This window comes from Cetorhinus maximus, chromosome 7, assembly GCF_964194155.1.
Source record: "Cetorhinus maximus chromosome 7, sCetMax3.hap1.1, whole genome shotgun sequence".
In the NCBI taxonomy this organism is placed as follows: Eukaryota; Metazoa; Chordata; class Chondrichthyes; order Lamniformes; family Cetorhinidae; genus Cetorhinus; species Cetorhinus maximus.
Genome location: NC_135885.1, coordinates 61,807,655 through 61,828,721, shown reverse-complemented (window position 1 = coordinate 61,828,721; position 21,067 = coordinate 61,807,655). Strand labels below are relative to the sequence as shown.

Here is a 21,067-nt window from a genome sequence, read left to right as displayed (position 1 = left end):
GGGAAGGAATTCCAGGCTGGAGGTTCTAGGTGACTTGTATTTATCCTGCCAAAATGTGAGGAAAACTGCTGTACTATGTCATATACTCTTATACTCTCATGCTCAAAGAGAAAGCACACTCAAAATCCAGATATAGTTTGTGTACCGGATTAACTGCCAATTTAACTTGTCTAGCAATCCATTTCTTTGACAACCATTTTTTTTCAATCTCTCCTTAAAATCAAAAACATAGCTAAAGAAGAGGTGAAAGATCTCTCAAGTCTTCAGATCAGAATTTCTTCTTTGTAGAGACACCTGCCAAAATTTCAAAATCTTGATCTACACCTTCTGGTTTTATATATTTTAAGGGGAAATTCTGCTGACAGCCCAAAATACCCTGCTAACCTTCACGATTGTCTAAGATCAAAGTATGTATAAAAATTCTACCATTTGTCTAGGTGGCAGCCTGGAATGGAGATTTCTTCCACAATGAAATAACACAGTAACAAATTTGTCAAAAGAAATGTTCAGTACTGCACTGTCATTAAATGCTCAAGAGTGTACCTTGTATCATACAAAATACACTTGCATCATGTCATATGCATGTTTAAATGGTAGACAAAGAAGCGCAGTACCTTACATACTGAAACTCAAGTTATAATGTTAACACCGATTTTCATTGCATCGGGAATCAACAATATTTATCATTCTGATGAAAAATAAACAATAGCCTGAATTATCAAGCTGGATTTTACCAGCCCTTTGGGGAATGGCTGAGGCGAGAAGGCTGGCAAGATGGTGCAGAAAGGCGGCAGGTGGTGGTCCATTGTCTTGCCTTGTCATTTTTTTCCAGTGGTGGAAAGGTGGCAGATGACCTTTTTACTCAGAGCCCAATTAAGTGGCCAATTAAGGGCTGCTTCCCACCTCCACTGGCATTTAACTATTAACTAATTGATTGGCTGCCACTGACAAGATGCGGCCCTGAGTTCTGCTGACTACCAAAGTGGGTTCCCCTGGCCACCACCTCTACCATCACCTGCTTCAGGACCCAGTGGCGGGACCCCTGCCACCACCACAAATTCAGCTCTGAAGAAGAGTCATACGGACTCGAAACGTTAACTCTGTTTCTCTCTCCACAGATGCTGCCAGACCTGCTGAGTTTTCCAGCATTTTCTGTTTTTATTTCAGATTTCCAGCACTTGCAGTATTTTGCTTTTATTTCAGCCCATAGTTATCAGTTATTTTTAAAACTACCTTGTAGTGACCCGGTTTAAGATTGTACGGAAGTGATGAAGAGAAAACTCTGACAGGCCTTCTTGATCTAAAGGGGTTGTTCAGTGGTACTACCAAAGCATTAACAATTTTTGTGTCCTAATAACTCTGCAGGTATATGACTAGCTAACAGTTGGCTTCATTTCTTTGCACTCTTAACATGATTTTAAGTTAGTATTCCAGTCAAGTATTTCAGTAGTGAAGGAGAGAACGTAGCAATAAATAAAACCTGCCCATCACTTAAGGCTCTAGGTGTACCTTTCTGTCCTCTCCACACTATCTGTGGTGGCTACATGAAGTCAATCAGCACCCTTAAAGTCGGCAGGTGAAGATTTCAAAATTCACATATTGATAAAAGAAGGAAAAAAGTAAGTTAAAATGTATTCACCACTGGAGGGTAAACACACACACACACACACACACACACACGCATTTACACACACACAATGAAAAGTAACTGGAAAGTAATTGTTTTATAGTAACCTTCTGTTAGTGAATGCAGTAACAGTGTTTCGATGTGTAATTGTTTCAATATTACACAATTCTCACCAAAATGTTTCTGAAATAATGAAGAGGCTTCTTTACTTCAGTAGTTAGCATGTGTGAATCCTCAGTGAAGAAGGGACTAAATAGTTAGAGACAACTAACTTTTACAGCCCTCCCCATTAGATCCGAATGGGGAATCTGAGAAAAAATTCTCAAAGTTTAAGGAATGCAGCACTACAGTCTCTCTGGAATAAAAAGAAAACAAAAATATCAAAATAGCACATCAAAGGACTTGCCAATTGTACATGGACCTCAGACTGAAACACGTCTCTAATTCTTAACTATCAAGACGCTCAAAATGTCACACTGCAAGGAAGAATGCAAACATTTTTCAGTCCATACTTACTATTTTCAAATTGAATTATATGATTCTTGTACAATGTACATTAGAATGTTACCTTTGCAGTGCTGATGACACCTAACAATTGTTCTACCACTTTGTGGCTTAGGGAAGTTCTGTTAAAGGTAAAAAAGCAAGACAGTTATACAAGGACAGTGCTCGCTCTATGTAATTCTCCTAAACAAAAAAAAACCCTCTCAAGTGTGCACTTTGCTATAACAGAAAGCAAGTCACTGCAGTGGTAATGACTTGCAGTTTACAGCTTTCATTTGTTACATTTCCTCAATAGTCGTTGTGTTGAGATTAACTGCTTAAATGGTCTGCAGCTGTCTGTTATGAATTAGGGGAGTTTAATCAAAGTATTTCAAATGTAGAGCACAATGATAATACACGGGGGAAGTACTATTTAAGAGATAATGATGGTTTCAGAAGATCACTGTAGTAATGTTTAGTGCATATGCCTTCAGCACTAGATTTGTTGTTGTACTGAATATGCTTAATGGATCAGTGAAAACCTGCCTAATGTGGGATTGTTTGATGGGGCTGACAGAACTGGAATTAGCCCATTGCTGTTTACTGCACACAGCCATTAAGATTAATTGCTGCCAGATAATTTTGACTGTTTTTATCTGTAGGAAAGAAAGTGTCACTAATGGTTTTATAAATTGGCTTGCAACTAATGGTGGTAGAAAGCGGCCTGTGTTGTAAAGCTGGCTGACAGTGGTTGGTCTCTACTTGCCGGTGCGCATCGTGTTGGTTTAAGTTATACTGGATATGATACAATCTACAGGTCCCAGCTGCAAGACAACGGATGAGTGTAAACTTCAGTAAAAGTTTATTGTTTTCTTAACAGAGCATTTACCAATGCTGTTTGTTTTTAAAGAAAAGCATTTACGTTTATTTTCTGACCCTTTTATAGTATTTATAAGCAAAAGGTTCAAGTTTGACAAATCTAAGTAAAGCCATTTATCCTGAATGGACAGCCAGGTGGTGGAGAGTGTGCTTCAAATGTAATTTTCTTTCCCATTTGTCTCTGCTCAAGAGATGAAAGTTTTTTTTTAAAAGCTAGCAGATCTCCCATGATATTTCTCATATGTCACAGAGGATACACTATTTAATCATAATATGGTCTTCTATGGTGTGCAGGGGATAACATCAGGACCAATGATTTACAGTGAATTAACAAGTCAAATTCCATTGCAGAGTCATAGAGTTTTACAGCTCAGAAACAGGCCCTTCGGCCCATCGTGTCCGTGCTGGCCATCAAGCACTTATCTATTCTAATCACATTTTCTAGCGCTAAGCCCGTAGCCTGTATGCTCTGGCATTTCAAGTGCTCATCTAAATGCTTCTTAAATGTTGTGAGGGTTCCTGCCTCTACCACCCCCTCAGGCAGCGAACTTACTGATCATACCTCCCAAATTCACATCTAAATCATTAATGTACACTACAAACAGCAAGGGTCCCAGCACCAATCCCTGTGGTACACCACTCTTCACAGGCTTCCAATCACAAAAACAACCTTCAACCATCACCCTCTGCCTTCTGCCATGAAGCCAATTTTGGATCCAATTTGCCAAATTGCCCTAGATCCCATGGAGTCTTATCTTCTTGACCATTCTCTCATGCAGGACCTTGTCAAAAGCTTTACTGAAGTCAATATAGACTACAACAACTGCACTACCCTCATCTATACAACTAGTCACCTTCTCAAAAAATTCAATCAAATTTGTTGGACATGATCTCCCCCTGACAAAGCCATGCTGACTATCCCTGATTAATCCCTGCCTCTCCAAGTGGAGATTAATCCTGTCGCTCAGAATTTTTTCCAATAGTTTCCCTACCACTGATGTTCGACTCACTGGCCTGTAATTACTTGGTTTGTCCCTATTACCCTTCTTGAATAATAGTACCAAATTCACTTTCCTCCAGTCCTCTGGCACCTCTCCTGTGGTCAGAGAGGATTTGAGAATTAGTGTCAGAGCCCCTGCAATCTCCTCCCTTGTCTCACATAGCAGCCTGGGATACATTTCATCTGGGCCTGGGGATTTATCCACTGTTAAGCCTGCTAAAATTGCTAATACCTCCTCCCTTTCAATGCTAATTTGTTCAAGTATATCACAGTCCCCCTCCCTGATTTCTACACCTACATTGTATTTCTCCATAGTGAACACAGAAGAAAAGTAATCATTTAAAACCTCACCTATGTCATCCAGCTCCACGCACAGATTGCCACTTTGGTCCCTAATGGGTCCTACTCTTTCCCTGGTTATCCTCTTGCCTTTAATATATTTATAAAATGCCTTGGGATTTTCTTTTATCTTGCCCGCGAGTGTTTTTTCATGCCCCCTCTTCGTTCTCCTAGTTACATTTTTAAGAAACCCCCTACACTTTCTATACTCTTCTAGGACTTCCACTGTTTCAGCCCTCTGTATCTGCCATAAGCCTTTTTTTCCCCTATCCAATCCACTATATCCCTTAACATCCAGGGTTTCCTGGACCTGTTGGTCTTACCTTTTACCTTTTCAGGAACATGTTGGTCCTGAACCCTCACTATTTCCTTTTTGAATGACTCCCACTGGTCTGATGTTGATTTTGCTACAAGTAGCTACTCCCAGTCCACTTTGGCCAGATCCTGTCTTATCATATTTAAATCGGCCTTCTCCCAATTCAGGACCTTTACTTCCAGTCCATCTTTATCCTTTTCCATGCTATCTTAAATATTACAGAGTTATGGTCACTATCCCTGAAACGCTCCCCCACTGTCACTTGTCCGGCTTCATTCCCTAATATTAGGTCCAGTGCCGCCCCTTCTCTTGTAGGACTTTCTACGTGCTGGCTCAAAAAGCTCTCCTGGGTGCACTTTAAGAATTCCTGCCCCCTCTAAGTCTTTCACACTAAGACTATCCCAGTTAATATTGGGGAAGTTGAAATCCCCTACTATTGTTACCCCATTATTTTTACACTTCACTGAGATTTGCCTACATGTCTGCTCCTTTATCTGCCCCTGACTGTTTGGAGGCCTATAGTACACTCCCAGCAAAGTGATTGTACCCTTTTTGTTTTTAAGTTCTACCCATATGGCCTCATTTGAGGAACCGTCTAAGATGCCATCCCTCCTTACTGCAGTAATTGACTTCTTGATCAATAGTGCAACGCCACCTCTTCTTACCCCCGCATCACCCCCTACTGTACCTCCACTCTGTATCCCATTCCCCTTCCAAATTAGTTTAAATCGCACCCCCCTCCCCTCCAAACAGCACTAGCAAACCTCCCCGGAACAATGTTGGTCCCATTCCAGTTCAGGTTCAACCCATCCGACTTGTACAGGCCCCACCTACGCCAGAAACAGTACCAGTGATTCAGGAAACTAAAGCCCTCCCTCCTGCACCATCTCTTCAGCCTTGCATTCATCCTCTCCATCCTCCTATTCCTATACTCACTAGCATGTGGCACAGGGCATAATCCAGAGATTACAACCTTTGAGGTCCTGCTTTTTAATCTGTGACCTAGCTCCCTAAATTCTTGTTGCAGGACCTCATCCCTCTTTCTACCTGTGTCGTTGGTGTCAATATGAACCACAACCTCTGACTGTTTGCCCTCTCCCTTCAGAATGCCCTACGGCCGTTCTGTGACATCCTTGACCCTGGCAACGGGGAGGCAGCACACCATCCTGGATTCACGTCTACAGCCGCAGGAGCACCTGTCTGCCCCCCTCACCTCTCACTATTGAGTCTCCTACCACTATTGCTCTTGCACTCTTACTCCTCCCTCCTTGTGCAGCTGAGCCACCCACAGTGCCATGAACTTGGCTCTGGCTGCACTCTCCAGAGGAACCTTTACCCTCACCGTTTTCCAACACAGAAAAATGGTTCACAACAAAAACAAAATTACCTGGAAAAACTCAGCAGGTCTGGCAGCATCGGCGGAGAAGAAAAGAGTTGACGTTTCGAGTCCTCACGACCCTTCAACAGAACTGAGTATAAGTGTTGAAGGTGGTGATATTATCTAAGAAAATGTGCTAATTAAGAATGGATGCCAGGACACTCAAGGTACAGCTCTAGTGGGGGTGGGGTGGAAAGACTGACAAGGTACTAGTTGTAGATTTAAAAATAATGGAAATAGGTGGGAAAAGAAAAATCTATATAAATTATTGAAAAAAACAAAGGGGAGGGGGAAGAAATGGGGTGGGGATGGGGGGAGGTAGTTTAAGATCTAAAGTTGTTTAATTCAATATTCAGCCCGGAAGACTGTAAAGTGCCTAGTCGGAAGATGAGGTGCTGTTCCTCCAGTTTGCGTTGGGCTTCACTGGAACAATGCAGCAAGCCAAGGACAGACATGTGGGCAAGAAAGCAGGGTGGAGTGTTAAAATGGCAAGCGACAGGGAGGTTTGGGTCTTTCTTGCGGACAGACCACAAGTGTTCTGCAAAGCGGTCGCCCAGTTTGGGTTTGGTCTCTCCAGTGTAGAGGAGACCGCATTGGGAGCAACGAATGCAGTAGACTAAGTTAGGGGAAGTGCACCCTTGTCCACTCCTCCATCACCCCCTACTCCTTAACCCCCACCTATGGCACCTCCCCATGCCCACGCAGAAGATGCAACACCTGCCCCTTCACTTCCTCTCTCCTCACCGTCCAAGGGCCCAAACACTCCTTTCAAGTGAAGCAGCATTTCACTTGCATTTCCCCTAACTTAGTATACTGCATTCGTTGCTCCCAAAGCGGTCTCCTCTACATTGGAGAGACTAAACGCAAACTGGGCGACCACTTTGCAGAACGCCTGCGGTCTGTCCGCAAGAAAGACCCAAACCTCCCTGTCACTTGCCATTTTAACACTCCACCCTGCTCTCTTGCTCACATGTCTGTTCTTGGCTTGCTGCATTGTTCCAGTGAAGCCCAACACAAACTGGAGGAACAGCACCTCATCTTCCGACTAGGCACTTTACAGCCTTCCGGGCTGAATATTGAATTCAACAACTTTTGATCTTAAACTCCCTCCCCCCATCCCCACCCCGTTTCTTCTCCCTCCCTTTTGTTTTTTCAATAATTTATATAGATTTTTCTTTTCCCACCTATTTCCATTATTTTTAAATCTACAACTAATACCTTGTCAGTCTTTCCACCCAACCCCCACTAGAGCTGTACCTTGAGTGTCCTGCCATCCATTCTTAATTAGCACATTTTCTTAGATAATATCACCACCTTCAATACTTCTTTGATCCTTTTGTCTGTGACATCTTTTGATTATCTGCTCCTATCACTGCTTGCTTGTCCCTACAACTCCCCCCCTCAACTTCTCTCTCTCTCCCCCCCCCCACCTTAAACCAGCTTATATTTCACCCCTCTCCTAACTATACTCAGTTCTGTTGAAGGGTCGTTCTCCACCGATGCTGCCAGACCTGCTGAGTTTTTCCAGGTAATTTTGTTTTTGTTTTGGATTTCCAGCATCCGCAGTAGTTTTTTGTTTTTAACAGAAAAATGGTTCTTGAGTGAGATGCACTCTGGGGCTTTCCTGACTACCTGCCTGCCACCCTTCTTCTGACTGGTGGTCACCCATTCCCTCTCTGACTGCACTTCCTTAAGCTGCGGAGTGACCACATCTAAAAACGTGCTCTCCACGTAATCCTCAGCCTCACAGATGCACCATTGCGTCTCCAGCTGATGCTCAAGCTCCAAAGCCTGTTGCTCAAGCTGGTCAAGCCAGTGGCACTTCATGCACATGTGGTCATCCAGACTGCAAGGAGTATCTAAGAATTCCCACATGTTGCAGGCCGTACAACACACGGGACTGGGCTCCCTTGCCATACTTTTTGTTTGTTTTAATTAAAAGACCATTTCCTTATATTTATGCCAAGTAGAAAACTATTTAGTTTTTCTTTAAAAAATGCTGAGACACTTGCCTTCTGTAATGTTGCTTTAAAGTGGAACTGAAGTGTAGGACATGGATTCCTAACTTCTGCATTCATCTGTCACCATTGACTAGAAGCTTCTTTATGTCCGATGTTTTATGTCATTACCATCACTGAGTCCCACAGCACCAACATCCTGGGGGGTCATCAATGACCAGGAATATAACTGAACCAATCCATACCTATGTCATGACTACTCAAGCAAATCACAGGCTAGGTATTTGGGGTCAAGTGACTTAGCTCCTGATTCCCCAAAGCCACTCCACCACCTACACCACAGGTTAGGAGTGTGATGAGATACTCTCCACTTGCCTAGGTGCATGTAGCTGTAATAATACTCAAAAAGATCAACGTCCAATACAAAGTAATCTGCTTGAGCAGCAGTTATGCCATTAAACTAAAAGTCCACCTTCTCCATCACAACCGCCTCCGTCATACCCAACCCACACCTCCTACCATTGTTCAATGCCTGCAGTGTGTGCTACAGGAGGTACTACAATGACTCACCAATCTTTCTTCAGCAGCACCTCCAAACTTGCATATCTATGACCTAGAAAGACAGGACAGTGGGTGAGTGGGATTCTCATCACCTTTAGGTTACCCTTCAAGTGACACACCACCCTGACTTGCACACACATGACCATTCTTCTTCATCTCTGTGTCAAAATTCCAGAACTCCCTACCTAACAGCATTGGGAGAGCATCTTCAACATGTGGACTGCAGAGATTCAAGGATGGGCAATAAATGCTGGCCCATTACCAGCTTCTCCAAGGGCAACCAGGGCAGCAAGAAATGTCCATCTTACCAGCAACACCCGCATCACGATAATGAGAAAAATACAGGCACGATGGCATCTCGGTAATATTACTGAACTGGTAGCCAGAGGCCCATTCTAATGCTTTGGAGACATAAATACCACCATTGAATTTAAATTCAATAGATATACCTAACAGTTAATGTCCCAGACTCCTCCATTACCATCCCTGAGTATATCCTGTTATGCTAAAACCTGAGGTGGTAGCAGAGTGGTGTACAGTCGGGGGAGAGTGGCCCTGGGAGTCCTCAAAATTGACATTTTTTTATTCGTTCATGGGATGTGGGCGTCGCTGGCTAGGCCTTCATTTATTGCCCATTTTAATTGCCCTTGAGAAGATGGTGGTGTGCTGCCTTCTCAAACCTTTACCTTTATCTTATGAGAAAAGGTTAGACAGGCTGGGCCTGCATCCATTGGAGTTTAGAAGATTGAGAGGTGATCTTATTGAAACATATAAAAGACTGAGGGGACTTGACAGGGTGGATGTTGAAAGGATGTTTCGTCCTATGGGAGAGACAAGAATTAGGAGACACAATTTAAAAATAAAGGGTCTTCCATTTCAGACAGAGATGAGAAGAATTATTTTTTTCTCAGAGAGTTGTGAAGCTTTGCAACTCTCTTCCCTTGATAGTGGTAGAGGTAAGATCAATGAATATTTTTAAGGCTGAAGTAGATAGATTCTTGACTAACAAGGAAGTCAAAGGTTATCGGGGGTAGGCAGAATGAGGAGTTGAGGCCACAATCAGATCAGCCATGATCGAATTGAATGGCGGAGCAGGCTTGAGGGGCCGAATGGCCTACTCCTGCTCCTAATTCGTATGTTTGTTGCAGTCCATGTGGTGTAGGTACATCCACAGTGCTGTTAGGAAGGGAGTTCCAGGATTTTGACCCAGTGACAATGAAGGAATGGCGATATATTTCCAAGTAAGGATGATGTGTGGCTTGGAGGGAAACTTTCAGGTGGTGGTGTTCCCATGCATCTGTTGCCCTTGTCCTTCCAGGTGGTAGAGGTTGTGGGTTTGGAAGGTGCTTCCTAAGGAGCCTTGGTGCATTCCTGCAGTGCATCTTGTAGGTGGTACCCGCTGCTGCCACTGCGTGTTGGTGGTAGAAGGAGTGAGTGTTAAAGGTGGTGGATGGGGTGCTAATCTATTGTGAATTCAATTAAAAATTAAAAGCCTAATGTGGGTGACTCTTAAATGCACTCTGAAATGGTCTATCAAGCCTTTCAGTTCTCAAGGGCAATTAGGGAAGGGTAATAAATGCTGGCCCAGCCAGTGACACCCACATCCCATGAAGGAATGAAAAAAAAACCCATGAAGCCTCATGGCATCCTGTAAAACATGGGCAAGGAAATTACCTGCTGACAACCACCTACCACACTTCCTCAGCTGATGAATCAATACTCCTTCATATTGAACACCATTTGGAAGAAACACTGAGGGAGACCAAAGACACAGAGTGTAATCTAGGTACACCCTCACCCTCTGGTGACCCTCACTAAGAGTGGCTTGAATAGCACACTACTGATCAAGCTGGCTGAATCCTGAAGGACATAGCTGCCAGACAGCCTGCAGCAGCAGAACCAACCAAAGGGAAAAACCTACTTCACTTTGTCCTCACTAATCTACCTGTCGCAAATGCATCTGTCTGACAGTATTGGTAGGAGTGACCATCATAGGGTCCTTGTGAAAACAAGCTCCCATCTTCTCACAGAGGAGACCCCCCCTCCCCAACATGTTCTGTGGCATTACCACCGTGCTAAATGGGATAGATTCAGAAAGATCTGGCAGCTCAAACCTGTACATCCATGAGGCGCTGTGGGCCTTCAGCTGCAGCAGAAATGAATTTAACCACAATCTGTAATCTCATGGCCTGTCATATCCCTCACTCTACCATTACCATCAAGCCAGAGGTCAATCCTGACACAATGAAGAGTGCAGGAGGGCATGCCAGGAGCAGTGCCAGGCATACCTAAAAATGAGGTGTCAACCTGGTGAAGCTAAAACACAGGACTACATGCGTACTAAACAAAATAAACAGCATGTGATAGAGCAAAGCAATGCTACAACAAATGAATCAGATCAAAGTTGGGCAGTCGTGCTATATCCCAATCATGAATGGTAGTGGAAATTAAATAACTAACTAGAGGAAGAGGCTCCACAAATATCCCCATCCTTAAGTATGGGGTAGCCCAGCATGTTAGTGTTAAAGGCAAGGCTGAAGCATTTGCAAACATCTTCATCCAGAAATGCCAAGAGGATGATCAACCTCAACCTCTTTCTGGGCTGCCCAGCAACACAGGTGCCAATCTTTGGCCAATTTGCTTCCCTCCATGTGGTAGCAATGAATGGCTGAAAGCATTTGATTCAGCAAAGGCTGTGGGCCCTGACAACATCCAAGCAGTAGTACAGAAGATTTGTGCTGCAGAACTAGCCACGCCCCTATCCAAGCTGTTCAACAATAAAAATAAAACTATGTTGCTCGATCAGCTGAGAAATGGTAGAAGATATAATATTGAAACTCTACAGTCCCTGGTTAGACTGCACTTGAATACAGTGTTCATTTTTCGCCACCAAGACATTAGAGGGAGAATTTTCCCCTTGTCGGGTGGGTGCAGCAGGTGGACCAGGGAGCAGCTGCGCAACGGTCCGCCGCTTGCAATCGGGCCCCAACTGCAATTTCACGCTGGCTGGTCAATTAATGGCCAACCAGTGTAAATCATGCACTGAAATGCTCAGCACTGCCTGGGTTGGGGTTGGGGTGGGGGGTGGGGCGAGCGCAGAAGACAGCTCATGTGCGTGGGTGCACTCAGTGAAAGCCCCCTGAAGGCACAGAGCTGCCTCAGGGAGCTGAAAGTTTTTAACATTAAAAATAAGGATTTCAAAAATAAGGAAAACATGTCCCTACTCATGTGACTCTGTCACATGAGTAGGGACATGTTAAAAATGAGTTTTAAAAATTTTTATTGCTTTTTTATTTACTGTCCGAAACCTCATCCCGCCCGTGGATGAGACTTTGTTAAAAATGCAAAGGGTGCCTGGCCTGTTCGCCTGCCCGCCAACAAAATATTCGATTTAATTAATTGAATAAAGCCCTTAATAGGCCTCTTGATTGTCAATTGCGCGCAGCCACCTCTCGCCCATGCCCGCCGAGCGAAATATTGCCAGAGTGCGCGATGACGTCAGGACGTTCGCCTGACATCACCGAGCATTATTTTACTCCCGTTTGGGTTGGGCGCACGCCCGCCCGACAAGGGAGAAATTCTGCCCAAGGGAAAGATTAGAACCATGCATTGTCATAGAATAGAGAAGAAATAAAGGGTACAATTCTAAAGAGGGTACAAGAGCAGAGGGACCTGGGAGTATATGTATGCAAATATTTGAAGGTGGCAGAGCAGCTTGAGAAAGCAGTTAATAAAGCATATCGTATTCTGGTCTTTATAAATAGAGGTATAGAGTACAAAAACAAGGATGTTATGGTGGACTTGTATAAAACCCTGGTTTGACCTCAACTAGAGTATTGTGTCCAGTTCCGGGCACCACACTTTAGGGAGGATGTGACGGCATCCATGGCAGGCGCAGAAACGATTCACGAGAATGGTTCTAAAGATGATAAGCTTCAACTTCATGGATAGATTTGGGGAGGCAGTGTGTTAGTGATAATGTCACTGGACTAGCCCAGGGTGATGCTCTGGAGACACACGTTCAAATCCCACCATGGCAGCTGGTGGAATTTAAACTCAATCAATAAATCTGGTATACAAAGCTAGTCCCACTAATGATGACCATGAAACCATTGTTGATTGTCATTAAAACCCACCTGCTTCACTAAAGTTCTTTAGGGAAGGAAATCTGCCATCTTTACCGGGTGACTCCAGATCCACAGCAATGTGGTTGACTCTTAAACGCCCTCTGAAATGGCCGAGCAAACTACTCAGTTGTACAAAACGTGACAGAAAAGTAAAAAAGGAATGAAACTGGGCGGACCACTGGCATTGACCTAGGCACAGGAAACGATAATGGTACATCCAGCCCTTTCGACCCTGCCAAGTCCTCCTTAGTAATAACCTGGGGGCTTGTGCCAAAATTTGGAGAGCTGTCTCACAGCAAGTCAAACAGCAGCCTGATGTAATCATACTCATGGAATCATACCTTATAGATAATATCCCCTGTCACCATCCCTGGGTATGCCTTGTCCCACTGGTAGGACAGACATACCAGAGGTGCCAACACAGTGGTATACAGCCAGGAGGGATTTGCCCTTGGAGTCCTCAACTTACTTACGAGCATACGAACAAGGAACAGGAGTAGGCCCTTTGGCCCCTCGAGCCTGCTCCACCATTTAATAAGATTATAGTTGATATGAAAGTAACCTCAAATCTGCATCCCTCCTACGCCTGATAACCTATCACCCCTTTGCTTACCAAGAACCTACCCACCTCTGCCTTAAAAATATTCAAAGACTCTGGCCAGAATTTTTCACTTGTTGGGCAGGCGCGCACCCAACCCGAACGAGCATAAAATGACATCGGGCAGGTAAGTGTCCCAACGTCATCGGGCACTCGCTCGATATTTTGGTCGGCGGGCATGCGTGGGAGTCGGCAGCACACCTACTGACTATTAACAGGCCTATTAAGGCCATTAAAGATGTAATTGAATTAAACTTTCCGCTGCACGTCTAATCTTACAGTAGGTGGTCAGGCGAAAAGGCAAGCGGCCTTTGGATATTTTGTGAAACCTCATCCATGGACAGGATGAGGTTTCAACCCGTCATTAAAAAAAAATAAAACACTTTCAAACTAATTTCTAACATGCCCCTGCTCATGTGACAGAGTCACGTGAGGGGATACGAGAAGACATGTTGTTAACATTTCTTAAATCTTTCTTTTTTATTTTTCAAAATCTTCATCTGCCTGAGGCAGCTCTCTGCCTCAGGGAGCTTTTCCTGCACACACTGGTGCAAATGCGTAAACTTGCGCACTCAGCCTCCTCCCTGCACCCCCACACTGGCAGCGCTGAGTGCTGCAACGTGCATTTCACGCCGGGCGGGCCTTAATTGGTCCACCAGCGTGAAATCACAATCGGGCCCATATCACGGGTGGTGGTTGGCTTCCTGACCGCTCCTGCTTGTCCCCACCGAGCCCACCTGACGAGGGCAAAATCCTGGCCCCTGTTTCCACTGCCTTTTCAGGAAGAGAGTTCCAAACACTCACGACCATCTGAGAGAAAAAAAGTTCAACTCCTCTCCGTTTTGAATGGGCAACCCCTTATTTTTAAACAGTGACCTCTAGTTGTAGATTCTCCCACAAGAGGAAACACCTTCTCCACATCCACCCTGTCAAGCCTCCTCAGGACCCCATGAAGTCTCATGCCATCAAGTCAGACATGGGTATGGAAACCTCCTGCTGATTACCATCTACCATGCTCACTCAGCTGATGAATCAGTACTGCTCCATATTGAACACCACTTGGAAAAAGCGCTGAGGATTGCAAGGGCACAGAATGTACTCTGGGCGGGGGATTTCAATGCCCATCACCAAGAGTGGCTCAGTATAGCACCCCTGCTGACTGAGCTAGCCGAGTCCTAAAGGACATAGCTGCCAGACTCGGTCTGTGACAGGTGGTGAGGGGCCCAACAAGAGGGAAAAACATACTTGACCTCGTCCACAGCAATCTAACTATAATTGATGCACCCAAACAGTATTGGTAGGAGTGACCACCACACAATCCTTATGAAGACAAATTCCCATCTTCACTTTGAGCATACCCTCCAACATGTTGTCTGGCACTACCACATGTGCTAATGGGATAGATTTCGAAGAGATCCAGCAACTCAATACTCAGCATCCATCAGCCGCAGCATCCATCAGCAGCAGCAGAATTGTATTCAACCACAATCTGTAATCTCATGGCAAAGCACAACCCTGGTTCAATGACGAGTACAGGAATGCAGGCCAGGAGCAGTGCCAGACATACCAAAAATGAGGTATCTTTTTTATTCGTACATGGGGAATGGGCATCGCTGGTTAGGCCAGCATTTATTGCCTGTCCCTAATTATCCTTGAGGAGGTGGTGGTGAGCTGCCTTCTTGAACCGCTGCAGTCCATGTGGTGTAGGTACACCCACAGTGCTGTTAGGGAGGGTGTTCCAGATTTTTGACCCAGCGACAGTAAAGGAACAGTGCTATAATTCCAAGTCAGGATGATGTGTGGCTTAGAGGGAAACTTGCAGGCGGTGATATTTCCCTGTATCTGTCACCCTTGTCCTTCTAGGTGGTAGAGGTCATGGGTTTGGAAGGTGCTGTCTAAGGAGCCTAGGTGAATTCCTGCAGATGGTAGATGCTGCTACTGTGTATTAGTGGTGGATGGAGCGAATGAGAGAATGTTAAAGGTGGTGGATGAGGTGCTAATCAAGCAGGCTGCATTGTTGTTGATGGTATCAAGCTTCTTGAGTATTGTTGGAACTGCACTCATCCAAGCAAGTGGAGTGTATTCCATCATACTCCTGACTTGTGCCTTGTAGATGGTGGTCAGGATTTGGGGAGTTAGGAGGTGAGTTACTCTCCGCAGAATTCCCAGCCTCTGAACTGCCCTTGTAGCCACAGTATTTATATGGTTGGTCCAGTTCAGCTTCTGGTCAATGGTAACCCCCCAGGATGTTGATATTGGAGGATTCAGTGATGGTAATGCCATTGAATGTCAAGCAGCGATGGTTAGACTCTCTCTTGTTGGGGTTGGGCATTGCCTGGCACTTGTGTGGCATGATTGCTACTTGCCACTTGTCAGCCCAAGCTTGGATATTGTCCAGGTCTTGCTGCATTTTGGACTCGGACTGCTTCAGTGTCTGAGGAGTTGTGAACAGTGCTGAACATTGTGCAAACATTGCCACTTCTGACCTTTTGATGGGAGGAAGGTCATTGATGAAGCAGCTGAAGATGGTTGGGCTTGGGACACTACCCTGAGGAACTCCTGCAGTGATGTCAACCTGGTGAAGATTGAGCTACAACATAGGTCTATTTTCATGCCAATCAACAGAAGCAGCATGTGATAGACAGAGCTAAGCAATCCCACAAACAACAGATCAGTTCCAAGCTCTGCAGTCCTGCCAGTGAATGGTGATGGACAATTAAACAACTAAAAGGAGGAGGAGGCTCCACAAATATCCCCATCCTCAATGATGGGGGAGCACAGTACATCAGTGCAAATGACAAGGCTGAAGCATTTGCAACAATCTTCAATCAGAAGTGCCGAGTGGATGATCCATCTCAGCCTCCTCCTGACGTCCTCAGCATCACAGATGCCAGTCTTGAGCCAATTCAATTCACTCCATGTATTGGCTGGAGGAACTGGACAATGCAAAGGCTATGGGTCCTGACAATATTCTGACAATAGTACTGAAGATTTGTGCTCCAGAACTTTCCGCGACCCTGGCTAAGCTGTTCCAGTACAGCTACATCAGCGGCATCTACCTGGCAATGCGGAAAATTATCCTGTACACAAAAAACAGGACAATTCCAACCAGACCAATTACTGCCCCATCAGTCTACTCTTGATTTTCATCAAAATGATGGAAGAGGCCATCAACAGTGCTGTGAAGTGGCACATATTCGCAATAATCTGCTCACTGATGCTCAGTTTGGGTTCTACTGGGGCCACTCTGTTCTTGACCTCATTACAACCTTAGTCCAAACATGGACAATTGAGCGGAACTCAAGAGTTGAGGTGAGAGTGATTGCCATCAAGGCAGCATTTGACAGAATGTGGCATCAGGAAGCCCTAGCAAACTAGAGTCAATGGGATTCAGGGGGAACACTCTTCACTGGTTGGAGTCTTACCTAGAAGATGGTTGAGGTTGTTGGAGGTCAATAATCTCAGTCCCAGGAGTTCCTCAGGGTAGCGTCCTTGGCCCAATCATCTTCAGCTGCTTCACCGATGATGGACGTTCCATTGTAAGGTCAGAAGTGGGAGTGTTCGCTGATGATTGCACAAAGTTCAGCACCATTCGCGACTCCTCAAATACTGAAGCAGTCCATGTTCATATGCAGCAAATATGTACAACATACAGGGTTGAACTGATAAGTAGCAAGTAACATTCATGCCACAAAAGTGCCAGGCAATGACCATCTCCAACAAGAGAGAACCTAACCATCTCCACTTGGCATTCAATGGCATCCATCACTGAATCCCCCACTATCAACATCCTGGGGGTTACCATTGACCAGAAACTGAACTGGACCAGCCATATAAATACTGTGGCTACAACAGCAGATCACGGGCTGGGAATTCTATGGCGAGTAACTCACCTCCTGACTCCCCAAAGCCTGTCCACCATCTACAAGGCACAAGTCAGGAGTTTTGGTGGAATGGTCTCCAATTTCCTGGATGAGTGCAGCTCCGACAACAGTCAAGAAGCTCAACACAATCCAGGACAAAGCAACCTACTTGATTGGCACCATATCCACCCCCATAACCATTTAATCCCTCCCCCATCGATGCACAGTGGCAGCAGCATGTACCATCGACAAGATGCACTGCAGCAACACACCAAGGATCCATTGACAGCACCTGCCAATCCTCTATCACTCAAAAGGACAAGGGAAGCAGATGCGTGGGAACACCACCACTGCCAGCCAATAAGGCCAGAGATTGCAAAATTAGTAGAAAAACAGAGTTAAAGGCTCTGTATCTGAATGCACATAGCATTCGTAACAAAATAGATGAATTGATAGCTCAAATAGAAATTAATATTTATGATCTGATAGCCATTACAGAGAAATGGCTGCAGGATGATAATGGCTGGGACATGAACATTCAAGCATACATGACATTTTGAAAGGACAGGAAGCAAAGAAAAGGTGGAGGGGTGGCTCTGTTAATTAAGGATGACATTGGTACAATAGAGAGTTGACTTTAATTCTAAAGATCAAGATGTAGAATCAGTTGGGTAGAAATAAGAAATAGTAAAGATAAGAAGTCAATTGTGTAAGTGGTTTATAGGCCCCCTAACAGTAACTGTACTGTAGGATGGAATATATAGGAAGGAATAATGGGGGCTTATGAGAAAGGTACAGCGATAATCATGGGTGATTTTAATCTATGTGTGAATTGGGTGAATCAGGTTGGCAAAGATAGCCTAGAAGATGAGTTCATAAAGTGTTTTCAGAACAATTTCTTAGAGCAGCTAGTTCTAGAGACAATCAGACAGCAGGCTATTCTAGATCTGGTAATGTGCAATGAGACAGGATTAACTAATGACCTCATAGTGAAAGCACCCCTAGATTGCAGTGATCAAAACATGATTGAATTTTGCATTCAGTTTAAGGGAGAGAATGATGGGTCTAAGACTAGTGTTTTGAACTTAAATAAGGACAATTATGAGGATATGAAGACAGAACTAACTAAAGTGAACTGGGAAATTAGATTAAGGGATATGTCAATAAAGATGCAGTGGCAAACATTTAAGAAGATATTTCGTAACATTCAGCAAAGATACATTTCAGTGAGAAAGAAAGACTGTAGGGGAAGGACATACCATCAGTGGCTAAGTAAGGAAGTATTAAATTGAAAGAAAGATAGTATTAAATTGAAAGAAAAAGCATATAATTCCAAAAAGATTAGTGACAGAGTGGAAGATTGGACAGGATATAAAAAAACAGCAAAGAATGGCTAAAAAAAAGGGAGAAATTAGAGTAGAAGAGAAAACTAGCTAGAAATATAAAAACAGATAATAAGAGTTCCAACAGGTATTTAAAAGGAAACGAATAAGTGGAGAGAGCGTTGGTCCTCTAGAGAGTTTGGGGAATTAATAATGGGAAATAAGGAAATGGCAGATGAATTGAATAGATACTTTGTATCTGTCTTCACTGTAGAGGATACAACTAACATCCCAGAAATAAGTGTGCATCAAGAGGTGAAAGGAAGGGAGGAACTTAAACTATTACAATGACCTGGGAAAGAGGGCTGATAAAAATTATTAGAACTGAAAGCTGACAAGTCCCCAGATCCTGATGGGGACTTCATCCTAGGGTCTTAAAAGAAGTTGCTGCTGAGATAATAGATGCATTGGTTTTAATTTTCCAAAATTCCCCAGATTCTGAAAAGGTCTCGTCAGATTGGAAAATAGTGAATGTGATGATTCTATTCAAGATAGGAAAGGGATAGAAAGCAGAAAACTACAGGTCAGTTAGCTTAACATCAGTCATTGGGAAAGGCTGCATTGCTCCAACACCGTTCACGTGCAGCTCAACTGTTTTACTCTGTTACGTCATTGAGAGTGACGGTGTGTGCAGCGGCCAGGTCCAAAGATGGCGCTGCTCAAATCATCACAGCTGGGCAGCAGCGTCCTTTTAATGTGCATTCAGCGATAGGTGGCGTAGTAGTTCCAAATGCACTACACAGAGAAAATGCCTAAACTTAACGATATGGGTATGTTATGTATTCCAATGTGTCTCTGCTTATTTCAGTCTCACACCACTACCTGAAGAAACAATGAAACTGCAGACATACTCCAGAGATCCCATCTCTATTTACAATTTATTTATCAGCTTCTTAGTCCTTGTCTGCAGAAGAACTCTTTTTTCTTTCCCTTTACACTGTGTCCCTTGGAGGGGGAAGGGGTGAGGAGGAGGATGGAGGATGGGAGTTGGGGGGTGAGGTGGAGGGAGGGGATGGGGTGACAAGGAGAGGGGGATGGGGGTGAGGAGGACCGACTGGCGACCCCCGTAAATACTACCCAACAGTCCCCATGGACGGCCTGTCACACCACCCAGGAACTGCCGAACTTTGAAATTTGTGCATGCGCGATCCTTCTGACATCACAACGTCCATACAGCCCTGTGTGGGTGGGCCTTAATTGCACATGCGGAGACATTGGCAAATGCATAGAGTCATACTGGCAGACTGGGTGCAATGGAGTGATGTCACTGGATTTCTGCGCAGGTGCCGACCAGTGTGCATGCACAGACTGTCACCTTGCGTTGGCAGTGGTCACAGAGATTGGGAAAATGTTGGAATCTATTGTTAAAAGAGTTTGTAACAGGGCACTTAGAAAATTTCAATGCAATCAGGCAGTCAGCATGGTTTTGTGAAAGGGAAATCATGTTTGACTAATTGATTAGAGCTCTTCGAGGAAGTAACAAACAATATGGATAAAGGGGAACCTGTGGATGTGGTGTACTTAGATTTCCAGATGGAATTTGATAAGGTGCCACATCGAAGGTTGCTACATAAAATAAGAGCTCATGGTGTAGCATGGCTGGAGGATTGGTTAGCTAACAGAGAGTAGGCATAAATGAGTCATTTTTGGGTTGGCAAGATGTAACGAGTGGAGTGCTGCTGGGATCAATGCTGGGGCCTCAACTATTTACAACCTGTATTAATGATTTGGATCACAGAATCAAACGTATGGTTGCTAAATTTGCTGATGACACAAAGAAAGGTGGGAAAGTAAATTGTGAAGACAGCATAAGGAGACTACAAAGGGATATAGATAGGTTAAGTGAGTGGGCAGAAATTTGACAGGTAGAGTATAATGTGGGAAAATGTGAACTTGTTCTCTTTGGCAGGAAGAATAAAAAGAATAAGCATATTATTTAAATGGGGAGAGATTTCAGAACTCTGAGATACAAATCAAGTCTGGATGCCCTGGCACATGAATCACAAAAGGTTAGGTTGCAGGTACAGCAAGTGATTAAGAAGACAAATGGAATGTTGTTGTTTATTGCAAGGGGAATGGAATATAAAAGTAGGGGCATTTTGCTACAGTTGTATTGAGTATTGGTAAGAGTATATCCAGACTACTGTGTACAGTTTTGGTCCCCTTATTTAAGAAAGGACATAATTGCCTTAGAAGCAGTTCAGAGAAGGTTCACTTGACTGATTCCTGGAATGAGGGCTGTCCTATGAGGTAAGGCTGGACAGGTTGGGCCTGTATCCATTGGAGTTTAGAAGAATGTGAGGTGATCTTATTGAAACATATAAGATCCTGAGAGTGCTTGATGGGGTGGATTTTGAATGGATGTTTCCCCTTGCGGGAGAGACTACAAGTAGGGGATACAGTTTAAAAATAAGGGGTCCTCCATTTAAGATGGATATGAGGAGAAAATTTTTCTCTCTGAGGGTCATGAGTCTGTGAAATTCTCTTCCCCAGAGAGCAGTGGAAGCGGGGTAATTGCATATTTTTAAGGCTGAGTTAGATAGATTTTTGATTGAC

General features: G+C 44.2%; 1 protein-coding gene across 2 annotated transcripts in view; it reads left to right on the top strand.

Moving 5' to 3' along the window:
- LOC144682828 (PC3-like endoprotease variant B) overlaps positions 1 to 21,067 on the top strand; it is an 898,333-nt gene that overhangs the window by 613,675 nt on the left and 263,591 nt on the right. The window lies entirely within an intron of this gene.